At 41.2% G+C, this 20,029-nt stretch overlaps 1 protein-coding gene across 5 annotated transcripts in view; it reads left to right on the forward strand.

The window, feature by feature from the left end:
• Nucleotides 1-20,029, forward strand: part of jcada (junctional cadherin 5 associated a) — a 200,657-nt gene that overhangs the window by 107,287 nt on the left and 73,341 nt on the right. For 4 of the 5 annotated variants that reach the window (XM_063044304.1, XM_063044300.1, XM_063044307.1 and 1 more), the window contains exon 2: nt 14,448-14,569. The gene's annotated coding sequence lies outside the window, so the exon portion shown is untranslated. Of the gene's footprint in view, nt 1-4,765; nt 4,887-14,447; nt 14,570-20,029 lie in introns of those variants that run through there. The other variant, XM_063044303.1, reaches the window with a different exon arrangement.

A 20,029-nucleotide genomic window follows, 5' to 3' on the forward strand; every position in this document is an offset into this window, starting at 1 on the left:
ACTTACCCCTCAGATTTATCTACATTTCACCTTAACCCTATGACCTTTGGTTTTAGGTTTACCACCAGGGAAAAAAAGACTCTCAGTATCTATCCTATCTGCAGCCCTCAAAATGTTTAAACCTCTGTAAGGTCACCCCTCAGGCCTCCAGCATTTCACTGTGAATAAACACAGCCTACCCAATCTCTCCTGAAAGGCAGGGACACAAGAGAGAGCTGATGCTGAAACCTCGAGCCAAAGAAAGAGCTGATGGAGGATTTCAGCAAGTTAGGGAAAATCTGTAGTCAGCATTTTGGGTTGAGACCCTTTACTTGGGAGGTGTAAGTAAGACTGCCTGACCATTGAATTCCTCCGTAAGTTTGTTATTTTTCTTTCCTTGTAAGTAAAGTCCTCCATTCCAGGCAACATCTCAGTGAACCTCTTCTGTACTTTTTTAAAAGCTTCATGTAGAGTGAATCAAAACTGTACAACTGCATCATGAAGTCCCAGCTCTTATACTCAATGCCTCAGTCTATGAAGGCAAGCATGACAAATGCCTTCTTCACTACCTTAGCCACTTGTGTTACCATTATCAGGGAGCTATGAACTTGTGTCCCAAGTTCCCTCTGTATTTAACCACTGTCAAGGACTTTGCCATTTACTCTTTATATCCTGTTAGTGTTTTAAGTCCCAAAATGCATTACCTCACATTTGTCTGGATTAATTTTCCATCAGCCATTGCTCTGACCAACTTTCCAACTGATCTATGTTCTTCCATTTAGTTTCAGAGCCTCTTTTTATATTTACCACTCCAACAATGTTTGTGATTTCAGCAAACTTACTGATCAGTTCACATACATTCTCATCCGAGCTATTTATATATATAAGTCCCAGCATCAGACTCTGCAGTACACCATTGGTTATAGACTTCCAGTAAGGAAAGCAAACTTCCACCACTACCCTCTGCCACCTAACACCAAGCCAATTTTGGATCCAGTTTGCCAATGCACCTCGAATCCCAGAAGTCTTAACTTTGTGGACCAGCCTACCATGATGGTCTTTGTCAAAAGTGTTGCAAACGTCCATATATACCATATCTACCAGAGTGCCTTCATCGATTTTCTTAATTAACTCCTCCAAAAACTCAGTCACATTTGTGAGACAGGATTGATATCAAGCCTCAACACTTTCCCCTGCCTTTATTACCACAATGCTTAAAGCCTGATTGCAGAAATAAGCAAACCTACAGGACAAATGGCAAACTATGCAACTGTACTTTGCCTCCACTCCAAAACTAAGGTCACTCCAACTTGATCTGTAGAATGCAGATGGCACTTGCACATACGCTCAATTGGAGGTTGGACTCCAAGTCATCGTCAATAAGAGAATGGGTACTAGATAAAACACGTTGAGTCTTCAATCAATCTGCCTCCACCAAACAATCTTCCCATTTGACAAAATATGGACTGTTTTTTGGTTTCTCCAGAGTGATCTTTCAATAACGCAATTGAGGAAATGGATGTATGAAGATCAGGGTCATGTGATCCCTACTTATGAAAGGTCTCAGAGCACCGGTAGGATATCATCAATTCTCTTTCTGTGAAATCCTCCAAAACCTCTAATAAGATAAGCAACCTGCATCAGCATCCTCTCCCAGGCCATCATTCCCAATGCTGAAGTCTTCATTACTCTCACCGTTCGGCAGGCTACTCCACCCACATATCTAACATCAGCATCCTAAAACATAATATCCATCCTGAGCCCTAAGAGATCGTGGCACAACATTAAATGGACTGAAATATTCTCAAAATCTCCTTGAAACATCTCCATTGCTTCCTGAGAATCACTGTCCTACAATAGCTCAAAATGATGAAGCAGCATTTGAAATGACAGAAAGAACTTTGGGTCTATTCATCAGGAGAACAAAGAAACCCAGCATAAATAGTGGAACTATCATTTCAGTGTATAGCCACCCATCCCATTGACTACCCATCTGTGACAGGGTCTGTGGATTTCATATTGGTCTCATAAGTCACACCAGAACCCACCAAATGGAATTGGATTGAACATTCTTAAACCTGAGGGTTTCCCAGAAGAGGAAGCGAAGAAAATACTGGCCATCAGCCAGACTTTTCAACCATCAATCTCCAAGCATAAATTTAAATCCCACCATGGCAGCTGAGGAATTCAAGTAATAAAATAATTCTGCAAATCTAACCTCGGTAATGGCAAACATAACATTGAGGGATTTTAGGACAATCCCTTCAAATTCACGACTATCCTTGCCTGGTCTATCCAGATCTACCAGAGAGTTTGGTTCTAAACATTTTCTACAATTCAGCAGCAATTAACCTCTAACTTATTCTAATATCAGTCTAATCCTTTCCTCTCACATAGCCCCCTATTTTTTCTTTCATCCATGTGCATCTTAAATGTCCCTAATATACTGTACTTTCCTCTACCACACACCTGGCAGTGTAGAGGCAGATACAGTACCCACCACTCTTTGTGTAAAATATCTTATCTCTGACATACCCCTTATACTTTCCTTCAATCATCTTAAAATGATGCCCCTTGTATTAGCCATATGCCCCCGAGGAATGTCCCTGGCTGTTCACTCTATCTATGCTGCTTATCATCGTGTATATTTTTATCAAGTCACCTCTCATCCTCCACTCCAGTGAGAAAAGCCCGAGCTTGTTCAATCTATCCTTATAAAACATGCATTCTAATCCAGGCAGCATCCTGTTAAATCTCCACTGCATCCTCTCTAAAGCTTTCACATCCTTCCTTTAACGAGGAGATACTCTAAATGTGGTCTAGCCAGAGTTTTATAGAGCTGCAACATTACCCCGTGGCTCTTGAACTTATTCCCTTGATTAATGAAGGCCAACACATCATCTACCTTCTCAACCACCCTGTCAACTTGCTCTGCATCTTTAGGGGATCTATGGTACCCCAGGTTCCTCCATTTCTCAATACTGCTCAGAACCCTGTATTCTGTCTTCAAGTTCGACCTTCCAAAGTGTATCACTGTAGACTTTACCAGACTGAACTCTATCTGCCACATCTCATCCAGTTCTGCATCCTATCGACGTGCTATTGTAACCTATGACAACCAGTTCTTGAAAAATGTAGCTATGACTAAGATAGGACAGGTCACAGTTATTTTCTTTGTAAATGATGAGGTTGGGAGGAGACTTTATTCATAGAATTTTCTAGAGTCATGAGGGTCCTGTTAATTGGTACTTGGTTTCTTATTGTTGTATGTACAGAGATATAATGAAAAGCTGTCTTTTGCATGATAATTCCAAGCATAAATACATCAAAGTTGCACAAAAGGAAAAGCAGTAACAGAGTGCAAAATATAGTGTTACAGTTACAGAGAAAGTGTGGTGCAGGGGCATGAAGAGGTAGATTGAGAGATGAAAAGTTGATGCTTCTCAAACAAGAGGCCCGTTCAAAAGTCTTATGACAGCAGGATAGAAATGTCCTTGAGTCTGGTGATGCCCATTCTCAGGCTGTTGTATCTACTGCCCAATGGGACAAGGTAGGCGAGAGAAAGACTGGTGTGGGAGGGGGTCCTTGGACATACAAGACCTACTTCCCTGAGTGAGAGCAAAAACCAGATACAGTACAGTGCAAAAGTCTTAGGCACATATATACAGTTAGGGTGCCCGAGACTTCTACACAGTACTGTATATCTCAACATGAAACGGACAGCAAGTTTGAAAATCTCGCAGTAACAAAGGATAAAGCAAGAGAAAGTCTGCAGATGCTGGAAATCCAAGCAACACACACAAAATGCTGGAGGAACTCAGCAGGCCAGACAGCATCTATGGAAAAAAAGTACAGTTGGCGTTTTGGGCCGAGACCCTTCAGCAGGACTCCAGACCTGCCAAAGGTCTCGGTAATAAAGGGTGTTGGGGATGGCAAGGGTGGAGAGCTGCAGGAGGGGTGTGGGACAGGTGGCACAGAAAGACTGCTGGGTGCAGACACACCCAGCCCTGAGACACCAGGCAAGGTCATTTGATTTCAAACAATTGGATCATTATAGAATGTCTCACTGGTGCTTCCCTCTCCCTTCCCCTTTTTCCAACCATGATTCCCCTCTCCCACCCACAGTCCACAATAGGGACCCATATCAGAGTCAGGTTTATCATCACTCACATGTCATGAAATTTGTTTTTTTTGCAGCAGCAGTACAGTGCCATACATAAAATCACTACAGAACCGTGCAAAAGTATTAGGCACACTGACCATATATGCACTTAAGACTTTTACACAGCACTGCAGATTTTAATATCTGGTCAAAGAATTAGAGGCTAGATTTGGAACCTTTTTTCACCTAAATGATCAAAGCAATATGCAAGTCACTGTCCGTAAAGAGCAGAAACCTTCAACACATATGAAACATACTTGGCTAAATGATGGTCAAGTTATGATTTCAGGGCTGTGGGCCTAGTGCAGAAAGGTGGTTTTTTCTTCAACTCAGCGTAATCCTTACAGGCTGAAGGGCTTCCTTCTGTCTTCTACAATTCTATGATATCACAGTAACTTGCACGGGAACAGCAATACATCGGAAAATTCAATTTTAACTCCAGGTCTTGCTTAAATGAGCAATGTAAATCAGCAACTCACCCACTTCAACAGGGTTAACCATATTTCATAAAATTGTATTGAGCAAGAGAGTCATTGAGTCATTCAACTGGCCAGCAACTCTCCTATTTTGGGTGGGAAGCAGGGAGAACTGCATGGCTGGGAGGGACTCTGTCATCAGCAGTGAAGAAACAGGATCATCCCACAAGAGTTTCTGTGACTGAAACCTGCAGCAACATCATGTCAGGGGAAGGTTAAAACTCTGCTGTCCTGCCCAAAGGATTACTTCTGCTAGTTGCTTCCAATTAGTGAGTAATTTCAATTTGTGATTTATTTCCTGTTATTTATTCAAATTAAACAGACCAAATAATATTTGATAGCTACTTTAAACTCAAATGTTGTCAGGAGTTTTGTCTTAAACTTGGAATAACTTCAAGTAATATGCCCCACAGTCCAGTAACTGTTGTCTGCTCTCTGTTCCCCCAAAAGGACGAACATAAGGAAAATGGCACTTATAAAGGTTGTGGGGTGGGGAGGTGCAAATGGCTGGTCTGTACTTTCAGTCCAGTAAGCCTCCAAATAATAGGCCTAATTAGTGATTTAGTCAATCTGTGCTGATGTATTGGAACCGAGCTAAGTGGAAAATGTGATCTTACTGTGTTCATGCCAAGTTTCATCACTGCTAGCACTGGTAATATATACACAATGCATGTAATGGCTCAACAATAGCATGCATAAGAACAAACCCTCGCAGCAAAATCAGGAAAAATGATCCAGTTTGATTCAGGCCATCGCGTAGCTCAAATAATGACTCAACAGTGAAGTAGTAAACTTAATGCAGAAAACATCCCTCTACCTTTCATGGAAAGAACACTAAGTAGTAATGGAAAAGTTAAGAAAGTCAGCCAAAGGTTGCCAAATCTGAGTTTTTATTAAAGAACCTTAGAGTTTTGGAACACAAGACAAAGTGTAGGAATCATTCAGCAGGTCCAGCAGCATCTGTGGAAATGTTTCAGGACAGTGACCCTTTGTCCTAACTAGGGATGAGAGAAAATAGAGAGGGTGGGGATGAGATGGATAGGATAAAAGAGAGGCCACGGTTGCCATGGGGATGTGTTGTAGAGGTGATTGGATTAATGGGAATAAGAACACAAACAAAGGACCCTGAAAAAAAGATGTTAAGTGCAGGGTTGTGGGATATGGCGAGACTGTGGTGAGACTGTGCTAACAGAGAAGGAAAATCTGATGCAATATCACAAATGGACACGTATAATGGACAGTTCTGATAAAGAGACAATAAAGTTGTTGAATTTTATATCAAATACAGAAAGCTATAACATGCTTAGATAGAAAATAAGGTGTTGTGCTTCAAATTTACATTAGGCCTCATTATTACTTTGTTAGAGGCTACAGACATGTGGGTCAGTGTGGGTGTAAAACAGAGGATTAAAGTGACAGACAACAGTGAATCACCCCAGTGGATTGATGCAGATGTTCTGCAGAACCAATCTGCAATTCATTTCACCAGTGTAAAGGAGACCATGTATTTTTTTTAAACACTGAATCCAGTACATTAGACTGGAAGAAGTGCAAGTGAATCACTGCTTCACCTGAAAGGACTAATTGGGTCCCCAAATGTAATAAGAGTAGAGGTGTGCCTCTTCCGTGCTTGCATAGGAAAGTGGTGTTAAAAGGGAGTGGGTAAGGAAGATGATAGAGCGGACCATTTAGGATTGGTCCCAACAAAATGCTGAATGGGAGAAGAGGGGTAGATATGTCTGATGCAGACATCCTCCTAGAAGGCGGTAGAAATTGTGAAGGACAACTTTTTGAATGTGGAGACTGGTAAGTATCTGGGGAACTCTATCCAGGGGAGGACAGAATGAGAGCAAAAGTGCAGGGAAAATATGAGACATGATCAAAGATTGTTTAGATGTCTGTAGGCATCTTGAAGAGTCAATATAGAGTGAGAGGAGGAGGGTGCAGGGGGTGCTTTGTTAATGATCTCAGGGAATGAGCCCAGGGAATTATTGTTTAATGAAGCCAATAATGCTTGGTTAAAGGGTCTAGGTAGCTCTAGTTGCTCGGCCCGAGGAAACCAAGGTTTCACATGTATTAGGAATTTACCGTGGTGTGTTGGCACGACATGCAACAAAAATATAACATTCAACAATTACAAAGAATAGAGAATTATATAAAATTCAAGTTAGAAGTGCGGATATGGAATAAATCTTCATAAATACTTACAGTGCCTATAAAAAGTATTCACCCGCTTTGGAAGTTTTCATGTTTTATTGTTTTACATTGAATCACAGTGGATTTATTTGGCTTTTTTGACACTGATCAACAGGAAAAACTCTTTCGTGTCAAGGTGAAAACAAATTTCTACAAATTGGTCAAAATTTATTACAATTATTAAACACAAAATAATTGATTGCATAAGTATTCACCCTCTTCAAGTCAATCCTTGGTAGATGCACATTTGGCAGCAATTACAAACTTGAGTCTGTGTGGATAGGTCTCTATCAGCATTGCACATCTGGACACTGCACTTTTTCCCCATTCTTTACAAAACTGCTCAAGCTCTGTCAGATTGCATGAGGATTATGAGTGAACAGCCCTTTTCAAGTCCAGCCACAAAATCTCAATTCGTTTGTGGTCTGGACTCTGATTTGACCACTCCAGGCCAATAACATTTATTTTACTGTGTAATTTTGGCTTTATGCTTGGGGTCATTGTCTTGCTGGAAAACAAATCTTCTCCCAAGTCGCAATTCTCTTGCAGAGTGCATCAGGTTTTTCTCCAGGATTTGCCTGTATTTTGCTGCATTAATGTTATCCTCTACATTCACAAACCTTCCAGGGCCTGCTGTAGTGAAGCATCTCCACAGCATGATGCAGCCACCACCATGCTTCATGGTAGGGATGGTGTATTTTTGATGTTGTGTGGTGTTTGGCTTACACCAAACATATTGTTTAGTCTGGTGGCCAAAAAGCTCAATTTTGGTTTTATCAGACCATAGAACCTTTTTCCAGCTGACTTCAGAATCTCTCACATGCCTTCTTGAAAACTCCAGCTGAGATTTCATTGGAGTTTTTTTTCAATTCTGGCTTTCTCTTTGCTACTCTCCCATAAAGTTGTGACAGGTGAAGTACCCAGGCAACAGTTGTTGTACGTGCAGTCTCTCCCATCTCAGCCACTGAAGCTTGTAACTCCGCCAGAGTTGTCATAGGTCTCTTGGTGGCCTCCCTCGCTAGTCACTTGCACAATCACTCAGTTTTTGAGGACAGCCTGCTGTCGGCAGATTTACAGCTGTGCCATATTCTTTCCATTTCTTGATGATTGACTTAACTGTACACCAAGGGATATTCAGCGACTTGGAAATTTTCTTGTATCCAACTCCTGACTTGCGCTTTTCAATAATCTTTTTGCATAGTTGCTTGGAGTGTTCTTTTGTCTTCATAGTGCAATTTTTACCAGGATACTGACTCAGCAGCAGCTGTACCTTCCAGATACAGGTATATTTTTAATACAATTAATTGAAACATCTTGACTGCACACAGGTCTCCAAAAACAGATCTCCATTTAACTAATGGTCTGACTTCTAAAACCAATTGGCTGTACTAGTGATGATTTGGTCTGTCATATTAAAGGGGGTGAATACATACACAATCAATTATTTTGTGTTTTATATTTGTAATCAATTTAGATCACTGTCGAGATCTGTTTTCACTTTGACACAAAAGAGTTATTTTCTGTTGATCAGTGTCAAAAAAAGCCAAGTTAAATCTCCTGTGGTTCAATGTTGTAAAACAATAAAACATGAAAACTGCCAAGGGGGGTGACTACTTTTTATAGGCACCATAAATACCAACATGGATTTATAAAGAGGCAGCATTGTAGAAAGTAGTTTAGTGTTTACAGTGCAGTGAAGTGACTGAGGTAGTAAAGGGAGGTGTGTGTGTGTGGGGGGGGGGAGCTTGCTAGAATGATTGATCAGATTAAATGCTGAAGGAAGAAACTTGTAATGATGGCATGAATTTTTTGTTTTAATAGCTTGACAGTATTATTTAATTATTTTTTGCCCATTATGCCACTGGCATTTAGAGCAACAATAAATGTCTTCCATCTCTGGTGGTGCTCGGGGCTTCCTTCATCATGTCAGTAGCTTCCTCTTGGTTTTCACTTTTGTCAGCCACGCAGGTCCCAGATGGAGACTCGGGATTACCATCACACTCAGATGTAGAAGGAATCTTCATTGCTGTTTCTGTAACAATTTTGTTTTACCAGTCAGCTTGACAGCCCTGAACTAAACAGCCAAATCTGAAGGACCAGAGGACCACCTTTATTCTGGCCTCTGCCCTTTGACCTGTTTGACATGGGCGATCCTACCAAGAGTCAAAGCATAAAGCCCTGACCCCAGCCAACATAGCTATCTGGATCACTGAGGAACAAAAGTCTTCAAACCCTAAACAAGGTTGTGGTCCTCTTGGAGGAGTATTATCTAACATCCATGGTCAACCCTGGCCAACTGAGGCCCACAATTTTACAGTGCTTTCCAGAAAGGAGCTTTTGGAAAAGGCACTTTGCTGGGTGGGTAGTAGATTTGGAGCAAAGACCCAAGGGATGGGTAGAAAAGTGAAAACAACCCACTTCTGCCTGTCTACTGCCAATAGTTCTCAAAAAAAGACAATCTCAGCCTTTTCACACAATTGCATTCACACTCACCCTCCTTAAACCCAAATTTGGAAATTATCAAACTTGACGTGCTTTGCCATTGCTAGGACTTATTAATTTGATTATGAATTTTCTTTAAAGTGCCATCACAGTACTTTATTCTCCCACTTCACCAAGTTCCCCCACTTGAATGAATTCCAGCGTCTGCACTTTGTTGAAACACACACAGTGTCAGGGCCTTGGTTTACAAGGGGTAAATTCATTGGAGGCAGCTTGGAGAGGGATCACTGTTTGCTGGATAAGGAGGTCGATCTGGGAGGAATATTTGGGCATACTGGTGATACGTTCATTGGAGTTTAGAACAATGAGATGTTCCCGATGAAGGGCCTCGGCCTGAAACGTGGACTGTTTCCATAGATGCTGCCTGACCTGCTGAGTTCCTCCAGCATTTTGTGTGTGTGTTGCTTGGATTTCCATCTCTGCAGATCTTCTCCTTTCTGTGAGAGGTTATTTATTGAAGGATCTCGAGGAGATAGGTATTAGAAGAATATATACCTGTGGGGGAATCTAGAACTAGGGGCATAGTTTCACACAATGGGTTGTATGTGCACTTAATACAGTGACAAAGGGAAGTTTCTTCTCTCATTGGCTTATCAATATTTGGAACTTTCTTCGTTGGAGAGTTATGAGTTATGTAGGGCTGAGAGAGACTTTTAGTCCATAGTCAAGGGTTATGTTCATTGGGCATGAAAGAGGAAATTAGACCAAGATTAGATCTTACTTAATGGCAGGGCTAGCTCAAGATGCCACTTGCCATCTCCTGTTCTTATCCCTCTTTTTATTCTTATTTGCATACTTACTTACTGCTCATTACACTGCTGCCGTTCAGGGCATCAATGAATTCTTCATCACTGTTTTCAGAACTTTTTTTTGACCCGTCAGGGTCGTTAGCCCCAAGTCAAACCCCTGTACCTGGAGGATTACTGGCCTCTAGTCTTTGACCTTTTTGACGTGGATGACCCTACCAACAGTCAAAGCACAAAGCCCTGACTCCAGCCAACAAAGCTCTCTGGATCATTGAAGCACACACGACTCCAAACCCTATGCCAAGGTTGTGGTCCTCTTGGAGGCTTATTTGCATAGAAAGAAGGTAATTCAAGCACCAGTGGGGCTTGATTACATATTTAAGTAACTAATTTATTTAAAATTTTCTTCTTCACCTTCATTTGTAAACACACAGTACAACGCTAACATTTTCCCAAAGTCGTCCATGCTGTGAATCATTTTATCCAGTAAGCCAAACAGATCAGCTGACCTCACCTCCAAGCACTTGTTGAGAGGATTCTATCAATAATGTTTTCTTTTACAAATTCCTTTTCATTGTTTCTGCCCAAATGTCAGTCACAAGCCTCCCTTACAAAGGAGTTGGCTCAGTTAACCGTCTCTGTATCAGTCCCTTTGCACCAGTTGCCCCTTGACTGGAATTTGAATGCATTAAATAACAAAGCTTCAGGCCTCAGCTGTTTTCTGCACCCTCTGGAGCGGCATCATGTTCCGTACTTTATACTGTGCTTCGATCATTCGTATCATCCAGCACAGGAGGTGGGCGCTGACTGCAAAGTGACGCTTGCAAGAGAAGAAGCACTGAGCTGTTAAATTTGGAGTGCAAACTGATTTGCTCTGTGTTCTCCACACAACAGAAGAACTCAGCCAGTGGAGCTAGAGAGAGTTAAAACAAAGAGGAGAGAATGCAGGTTGCCCTGGACAAACATGTTCCTTGCTCCACTCCTTCCCTCCGACTTTTAATACTAGCTATCTCCCTTCTAGTTTTCAACCCATATGAAAGGCTTGCCTGAAACATTGAATGGTCGTTGCTCTCCATGGATATTGCCTGACACACTGAGTTCCTCCAGCTTTTCGTACATTGCTCCAGATTGGAGCATCTGCAGGCTCTTGTGTCTCCTCGGGTATGCGAAAGACAGTGCCTGACCTCAGTCTCAGAATCACAATGTGCTTATTTCACCTGGTTAATCACTTATTCATTGTCACAGTTCTGAGGCACAGTGTTAGTCTTTGTCTTGGATGCCATCCATACAGATTATCTCACTCCAACACTATGCTGTGGCAGTACAAGGGAAAACAATAACAGAATGCAGGATAAAGTGTCATAGTTCCAGAGAAAGAGCAGTTCAGACAGACAAGAAGGAGCAAGGCCATAATGTGGTAGAATATGAGGTCAAGAGTGCATCCTATCATACCAAGGAACTGTTCAGTAGTCTTACAGCTGGGGGATAGTAACTGTTCTTAAGACTGGTGCTACATCCTTACAGGCTTTTGTATCTTCTGTCCAAGGTGAGAAGAGAGTATGTTTGAGTGGTTGTCTGCTTTGCTGAGGTAGGAAGAACTGTAGGCAGAGTTCATGGGAGGAGGGGTGGTGGGGGCAGTTGTGTTGTGCTGAGCTGTGAGCATACTCTCTGCATTTTTTTGCTGTCTCAGGCAGAGCAGTTGCTATACCAAGTTGCTATGCATCTGGATAGGATGCTCTCTATGCTGTCAATGAAAACTGCTGAGGTTCAAAGGGGATATCCCAGGTTTCATTAGCTTTCAACATCTACATGCTGGGACCAGGGGAGGATACTGGTGATGTTCACTCTTAGGAATTTGAAGGAGAAGGATTTCTCTAATATTGAAATAGCCAAATATTTTCCTTTTCTATGACTTTAATGTTGTCTTTGGTCCCTTACCTGTGCTTCAGCAAAATACTGACACACAGAAAGTTTGCATAGAGCATACTTATGTTGAAAGGCACAGGCAGTCTTTTGCAGTGTTCCATTGTGTGTCTCTATAATTACTTCACTCGATTTTTAGGACCAATGCAACTCAGGATCTTTTGACTTCTCTCATTAAAAACAAACTAAATCTTGCAGACAATATACAAATTACAATGAAGTCAGACATCTTTCTCAGCCCATGCAATAATAACACTGCACAATTCCATGGCAGATAGCAATGTCATGGAATGATGGATTTGTACAGCACAGAAATAGCCCCGTCAGCCCATCATGTCCATTTCAGTCTTTCTGCCCATCTATACTAACCTCATTTGCTTTTTAGTCCGTATCCTTCTATGGCTGTCCTATTTAACTGTTTGTCTAAATATATCTTAAATGTAATTTTTTCCTGATTCCAACACCTCTTCTGGCAGCACATTTCAGATACCAACTCTTCTCTGTGTAAAATAAAAAGATCCACACCAATCCCTTTTAAAACTCCTCCTTCTCAGCTTAAACCTATGCCCTTCTTCTAACTTCTTTTACACACACACACACACACATAAACATATGTATGTATGTATAGGCGACCATAAGAAAAAGGAGGCCCATGAGGTCTCTTCCACCATTTCATCATGCTGTTCCATTGACAATCTATAAACCTCTGCCTTAAATAAATCCAGTGACCTGTCCTCCACAGCCACCTGTATATTTATGTGTGTGAATATATATATTCAAGCTTTGAAGGCCGACACCAGGAACCATCTGGGCTCCGCGACATGGGGATCCAGGGTTCAGGTCCCAGTGGTGGCAGCCCAGTAGGGATCTTAGGCTGGACCCCTCACGCTTACACTACATCTACCCATAAATGAGGGTGGGATGAACACAAAGAGTCATGTTGGCTCGGACATCGCCCAGATTATCAAGATCCACGCCAACGGTTAGAGAACTGATACCATCTGGTGAGAAATTCGCTACCGGAACAAACAATAAATTGATTAGACTGGACAACGTGGAATTATTGGAATGGTGCTTCAACAGCAACCCACATGAGAGAGGATACATCAAGCACATGTGGGGACTCTGGCAACAATGAAGACCGTCATCCACATTCATGGAAGAACAACTGGTTACCCAGCAATCAAACATTGTCAACAGAGGATTGCTTTCATGTCTTGATTTGGACTGGCCAACCAACCAGACATAGTAATACTGGATAAGGAACAGAAGAAAGCAATAGTAATGGATGTAGCAATCCCAATTGACAGTAACATCAGGAAGAAAAAATATGAGAAGCTGGAGAAATACCAGGGCTTGAAAGAGCAGATAGAAAGGATGTGGAAGTTTTAAAGCCAGAGTAATCCCAGGGGATAACTGAACTGCAAGAGTGGCTCCAGCAAATCCTGGGAACAACATTTGAGATCTCAGTCCAGAACAGCGCCTACTAACAGCAAGGACACTGTATTGAACCCTCATGCTCCCAGGCCTCTGGTAGAGGACCCCAGATTGAGGGACAAATACACATACACACTACCCATAAGGGGTGAGGAGATAATTATTTATATGTGTATATGTGTGTCTGTACATATCAGGAAAGATCAACCCTCATCCTCCTTTGTTCCAGGAAAAGCAAACCCAACCTATCTGATCTCTCCCCATAACCAAAGTCCACCAATCCAGATGACTTCCTGGTGCTTTGTACTCTCACATCCTTCATCTCGTGTGGTGTCCAAAAATGCACATAATACCAGTCGTATAAGGATATTGTCCTGCTGTGGGTAAATACGTAAAACACCATGGACTCGGTGAGCTGAGCAGGCTGGTTCTGTGCTATACAACTCTGACTCCGCTTAAAGTTAATTCTAACCAGTAAGTACAATATGTAACTTGTCATGCATGCAATTAAGCACAGGTGACCCAAAGCTAAATTTAAATTGAAGACTTTCTAAAGAATGTATCAGGTCTGTTATGCATGACCTCCAAACTTTGAAGACAATTTTGCCTGGAGATAGATAAGAGTCTAAGCTAATGAAGATTTTTCCCTTTGATCCTCACACGCTATCAGAATCAGTGAAGGCTGCAAGGAGTTGGCAACTCATTTACGAAAAAAACACAACGATGACATTGACATATCTATGATAAGAAGAGTGGAAAATATCTAAAAATATTGCAGCTTCATTTACCTATCACAACTTCACACTACTCTCATCATTTGCTATTCAGAAAGTCTTGTGGTACAGCTTACTACATGGTAAATAATAGCTTGCTGATACTTACTGCTGGTTAATATGTGAAGAATGCCTGGTTTATGCAAGATATTTGCAGATCCTTTATATCTGTGAATCTGGAGCCCATCAACTTGCTCATTTCTTTTTCTCTCTCAGATAGACAAATAATTACATGCATTTTTCTTTTACACAGATTTGTTTAAAGGTTATACAACTCAAGAATGTAGAAAGGAAAATCTGAATTTTTGCTCAACATTGGAAATTCTACTAAACTGTACTCCATGGATTACAGAGTGCAGCCAAACATCCAGTCAGGTAAAGTTTGCAAACGGCGCTGGTTTGGGTTTGGGGGGCGATGAGGGGTGGTGTGGAGTGGTTAATTTTCACATACACTTGGTCCAAATGACAGTATCTACACAGCAGAGCAATTGCCACATTATACTTAGTCTGCCAGCTCTGAGGAATCTGAGCCAATTACACCCTACAACACGAAGGCTCCCGAACCAGCTTGGAGAACTTCCTTCACCACTGCTCTGAACTGATTCTATACTTACAGCCAACTTCCAAGGACTTTTTACAACTCATATCCTTAGTATTAATTTCACATGTAGTTTGTTTTCTTTTGCACATTTGTTGTTTGTCAGTCTTTGTCTGTTTATAACAAAAGAGAAAATTTGCATATCTGGAAATCCAAACAACGTACACAAAATGCTGGAGGAACTCAGCAGGCCAGGCAGCATCTATGCAAAAGAGTACAATCGACATTTTAGGCTGAGACTCTTCATCTGGACTGAAGAAGGATCTCAAACTGAAATGTTGACTGCACTCGTTTCCATAGATGCTTTCTGGCATGCTGAGTTCCTCCAGCATTTTGTGAGTGTTGTTTGCCTGTTTATTTATAGTTTTTCATAAAATTATCTTCTATTTCCTTTTTTTTCCTGTAAATGTCTGCAAAAAAAATCTCAAGGTAGTATATGGCAACATATAATTTCTTTAATAATAAATTTACATTGACTTTAAACTTTGAACCCCAATACTGAATGAAGACTAGGTACTAAATGATTATTTTAATAGAGTCATAGCGTTACAGTGTGTAGCACAGAAATGGGCCTTTCAGCCTGGTTGTTTGTGCCAACCAAGTTGCCTGACTGGAATGATATCAATTGCCTAACAATTATCCCATATCCTCTGCATTACATTTGCTTCCGTCAAATAGAAATCAAGTCACTCACACATCACTCCCAAACCTTGTCCTTCTTTTCAAAGTTGCTGGTGAACGCAGCAGGCCAGGCAGCATCTCTAGGAAGAGGTACAGTCGACGTTTCAGGCCCGATTCCTGACGAAGGGTCTCGGCCTGAAACGTCAACTGTACCTCTTCCTAGAGATGCTGCCTGGCCTGCTGTGTTCACCAGCAACCTTGATGTGTGTTGCTTGAATTTCCAGCATCTGCAGAATTCCTGTTGTTTGCCTTCTTTTCAAAGCAAGCTGATCGTGATCTGAAGACTGATGCACCCTTCATCTCTGTTCTCTTCAATAGACAGTTATGGAGCACAAAGAAATGTACCAGGATAGTATGTTTCTCCATCTATTCTTAATCTGTCCTTTCAGTCAGATTCAGATATAAACTCAGTGGCCACTTTATTAGGTACAGCTGCTCATTCATGCAAATATCTAATCAGCCAATCAATGCATAAAAGCATGCAGACATGGTCAAGAGGTTCATTTGTTGTTCAAAACAAACATCAGAATGGGGAAGAAATGTGATCTAGGTGACTTTGACCACGGTATGATTGCTGGTGTCAGACAGGGTGGTTTGGGTATCTCAGAAACTACTGGTCTCCTGGGATCTTCACACACAACAGACTCTAGAGTTTACAGAGAATGGTGCAAAGAAAAAAAACATCCAGTGAGCACCAGCTCTGTGACATTAACGGCTTGTTAATGAGAGAGGACAGAAGACAATGGCTGGACTGGTTCATACAGACTGGAAGGTGACAAGAGGTACCTAATAAAGAAACCATGGAGTGTTATTGTCCACTAATTAGATGTTGGGCTTCAGAAAGTTTCTTTAACATAAATAACAGTATGGTTAGCTCATGAATGTCATTAAACTACACACATGAAAGCTGACTTAGTCTCCACAAAATTAGAAAACTGAAAACATGACTTTTTTTAGAATTGCCATCAGTTCATTTTCAAAAATTCTACGAGTCCTATAGAGTTGTACAGCACAGAAACAAGCCCTTTGGCCTCCATGTCCATGCTGACCACTGAGGCAATTTAGAATCGGAATAATCAGACTAAAGTTATTATTACTGTCCTAGTTAATGTGATATTTGCAGTAGTGGCAAAGACATAAATTTACTATCAATTACAAAGTATATTGTGCAAGAAACAAAGGAATAATGAGGTAGTGTCCATAGATTGAAGGACTACTCAGAAATCTGATGGCGTAGGGGAAAAAGCTTTTCAGAATTGTTGAACGTCAGTCTTTAGGTTCCTGATCTCTTCCACAATGGTAGTAATGAGGAGAGGCCATGTTCCAGAGGGTGAGGATCTTTGGTGATGGATGCCTCCCTCTTGAGGCACTTGCTCTTGAAGATGTCCTCGATGGCGGGGAGGGTTATCACTGTGATGAAGCTCGCTGAGTCTTCAAACCTCTTCAGCCTCTTGTGATCCTGTGGATTGGGGCCTCTACACCAGGCTGTGATGCAAACAATCAGAATGCTCACCTATGAATCTTCGTTAACACACTAAATCTCCTCAAACTCCTAACTAAGTAGAGCCAAGTGCGTTCTCCATGATTTCATCAATGTATTGGGCTCAGAATTGGGCTCCGAGATGTTGATGATCAGGAAGCTGAAACTGCTCACCCTTTCCACCATTAACTTCTCAACGAGGACTGTTGTGTGTTCTCCCAACTTCCTCTTCCTGAATTCCATAATAAATTCCCCGGTCTTGATGATGTTGACTGTGAGGTTGTTGTTGTAACACCACTCAACCACCCAATCTAGCTTAATCCTCTATTCATTCATCAATCCATTAAGCCCATTTTTAATAGCTGTCAACATTGTCTTATCTATTTCCTCCTATCTTCCTCTCTCTCCTACCATTTTATTTAGCAATGCCAGCAAGTTGTCTTTATTAGTTTTATTGTTCTGATTATGGAACTACACCCAGAATTCTAGCCAAGCCCCTTTCACGTGCCTCTGTGTGTGTGTATGCGTGCTTCCTGTTCTGCCTTAGTCACAACATCCTTAACATTTAATACTTCCAGTGAAAGATAAGTCATCAAACTAATGCTGTGGTGCCTGTAGCTGTGACCTCAGTACTGCGGCCTACTGGGTACTTTGCAGCATTGGGAAGAAGGAAGACCTGAAAGGCTGGTTCATCAGAAGGCCACCAATGTTTTCTTCCCTTGACCACTCCTTCAGTGGCTTCCACCCCTTTTTCCTGAAGGTCTGCTCTTTGTCAAAGTAGAGACTTCACATGTTGCTTGCCCTAACCATGGAGATTCTTTGCTGTGGCCTGTTCCGCACCATTAAAGGGCACCTCAGTCTTCAAAGGATATTCTGCCTGCTGTGAAAAGAAGGACAAAGATCTGGTAGTAGTATGTCAATGGGTCAATGAGATCACATGATGAAGTTATATTAGCAAGAGGATGATTTTTCTCTGTGTTGAAGGGACATCTGCAGAGATTTAGAAGGGTTAAGAGGAGGTAGATGCTGCTGAGAATTTTCTCAGTGCATTGAGAAATGTGTCGCCTTGTGAGCTGTATGCTTGACATATGCTCAGTATACTCACCCTCTTTCTTTCAGCAATCATCCCTTATCATTCACTACCTTTGCACTCAAGTCAGCTTCGTCATTGAATGGATCTCCCTGGACAATTCTCTTCTGCGCCTTGACATTTTCTTTGAGGAACTCTATATAAATCTATAATATACAAACCTATATAAAGCTGTGAAGTTTTTTTTGCTGATTGGGGATTCTTCCAGCCATCCTGTTGAGAGCTGCTGATTTTGCATTTTTTCAACCATTCAGCATTTTAAGTTATGCAGTCATTCAAAGTTGTGGGAGGGTTTGATGAGGTAGTTGCTAAGAGAATTTATAGAAAATAAAATGATGTAAATTAATGGATAGCAAGAAATCTGGCAGGTTCAGATAGTCAGCCTGGTATGATTAGTTATTTGTTCAGGGTTAGACCACCCTTTATTCTTTGCATGAAATCAGCCCTAAAATTAGATAGTGAAGGAGATTTTATTTGTATTGTTCTAACAAAGGCGCCTTTGTGTATTCTGATGCAGTACAAATAAATATTCTGTCACCTACATTTGCCACAGCGTGTTGCTGTTGAGCCATGCCCAGGGATGCATTGATACTGTGCGTACATAGCAGAACGTCAGTGCTGATGGTTGAGATTCTACATTTTTATTAGAAAATATGTGGTCTTTGTCATTGTTTAAATGCGTTATTGACACTTTGTGTCTTAAAACCACAGAGCATGAAACAATACACTGCCATCTTGGTAATTCCCCTCCCACTTTCCAAACAGGCACTGCCCATAAAGCAGAACTTGCCCAGTTCAAACACTCTCCATGCCATGGAAAATTGGTTTTCTGTATTTAAGATAAATTGTTATATATTTATTAGCTTGATAGGTTAGCTATTAAAACAGACAGGTCTAAATATTTACAACAAGTTATATCAGTATTTTCTTGCTCCCAATGATCTAGGACAACTATCTCAGAGCTGAACTGTTCTATTGAAAAGAAATGCAGTTAGGTGGCCCAAAATAATGTCAGAAATTATTTTCAAATGCCTTTGATTTAAAATATGATGTGGAATGGTATTCCATGTCATTGATTGGAATCATTGGAGCCCATAGGGAAGGTCAGACCATTTCCAACATACCAAACACTAATGTCATAATTCACGGAATAACGTAGGTTGCAAGCCCATTTGTAGCAAATTACATTAGTGACTCATCTCATATTGCATCAGAATTGTAAACTAGCACAAAGGACACATCACCACAGACCAAAGTAAAAAAATCACTCCTAATCCAGCATGGCTTTTAATCACTGAAGTGAATTTCAGGAATTTTAATGGGAAATGGAGTGATAGGGCTGAGGATGGGGCAGTTGGCATACAAGCAGAGGCAGTGTATAGTGAGATTGTCAGGAAGGAAAAGCAGATGATAGGGCAAAATTTCCAGTCAGTGTGATGAGCTGTATCAGGGGGACAAAATCGAAAAGGGTGATGAATACAGGACTGAAGGTGTTACATTTAAATGCACACATTATATGGAATAATGTAGATGATCTTGTAGTGCAGTTACAGTTTGACAGGTACGAAATTATGGGCATCACTGAGTTCTGACTGAAAGAAAATTACGCTTGGGAGCTCAACATCTAAGGATACACATTGTATTGAAAGGACAGGCAGGAAGACAGAGGAGGTGGTGTGGTTCTGTTGGTAAAACATGAAATCAAATCCTTAGAAAGAGGTGCATAGGATTGGAAGATATAGAATCATTGTGGGTAGAGAAACTTCAAGGGTAGAAAGACACTGTTGAGAGTTATATGCAGGTGTCAGAACAGTGGCCAGCATGTTGGCTATAAATTACAACAGGAGATAGAAAATGTATGTCAAAAGGGTAGTATTACGATATCATGAGGGATATCAGTATGCATGTAGATTAGGAAATTTAGGTTGGTGCCAGGTCTCAAGAGAGAGAATTTCTAGAATTCCTACAAGATGACTTGTGATTGGG

The sequence above is a fragment of the Mobula hypostoma genome, chromosome 3 (assembly GCF_963921235.1).
Source record: "Mobula hypostoma chromosome 3, sMobHyp1.1, whole genome shotgun sequence".
NCBI classification, from domain to species: domain Eukaryota; kingdom Metazoa; phylum Chordata; class Chondrichthyes; order Myliobatiformes; family Myliobatidae; genus Mobula; species Mobula hypostoma.